Source organism: Tupaia chinensis, unplaced genomic scaffold, assembly GCF_000334495.1.
Source record: "Tupaia chinensis unplaced genomic scaffold, TupChi_1.0 Scaffold145652_1, whole genome shotgun sequence".
NCBI lineage: Eukaryota > Metazoa > Chordata > Mammalia > Scandentia > Tupaiidae > Tupaia > Tupaia belangeri.
The window spans coordinates 2314395-2315189 of NW_006205509.1; positions in this window are offsets into that span (position 1 = coordinate 2314395).

Here is a 795-nt window from a genome sequence, read left to right on the forward strand (position 1 = left end):
TCCGTGCCGGCTGACTCAGCCTGTCTCGGGGCGAGGCGGCGCTCTCTGCAGCCTGGGGGTTCTCGGGGAGCCTCCGGCAACCTCTCCTCCCCGGGAGGGACGCGGGGAGGGCGTGCGTATTGTAGAAGATGCCTTCCCGAGAAAAATGTCCTGGGAAGGCGGACTGAGCGACCAGGCGGAGGCGAAGGCCTGGTAGCTGGCGGAGGTCGGCGGCCCCCGAGGGGCTCCAACTGCACAGGGGAAGTCCAAAGGGACTCGGCTGGGGGTCTGTTCCAGCTTCTGGGCATTCAGACCTTCTCGGTCTCAACTCGCCCCGCAGGAAAAGGGACTGCCCTGCTCCTGCGCGAGGCGGCTGCAGGCAGCAGCTGCCGGGAAATTGGAGGCTGGGTAGCCCAGGAGCAAGGTGCAGACGCCCTCCATGTGACCGCGACGTGGAAAGGCTGTGTGCTGGGGAGGGGAGCCCTGGACCCTTTGTCTCACCCCGGTGTTTCTTTCCAGGGGTTGTCACTTTGTGCTGCTTCCCTGCTGCGCTAGAGGGTCGCGTTGCAAATACCGGCGAGCGACAGAGGTCAGGCCGTGGGAAAACTTCCCGACCTCGTGCGCGTGGGCCCTGGCGGGCGGGGAGGAGGACCGCTCCTGCTCCCTGCACCCTTCGGCTCAGCTGGAAGGGGCGCTGCCAAGGGTGGCTGGGGAGCCCCTCCGGCCGGGGCGGGGACGCAGGGGCGGCGGTCTCTTGCGGGTCTCCTTTGCTGCGGCGGGCCCCCGGGCCCGCCCGGCCGGGCCCCCCCCCCCCCC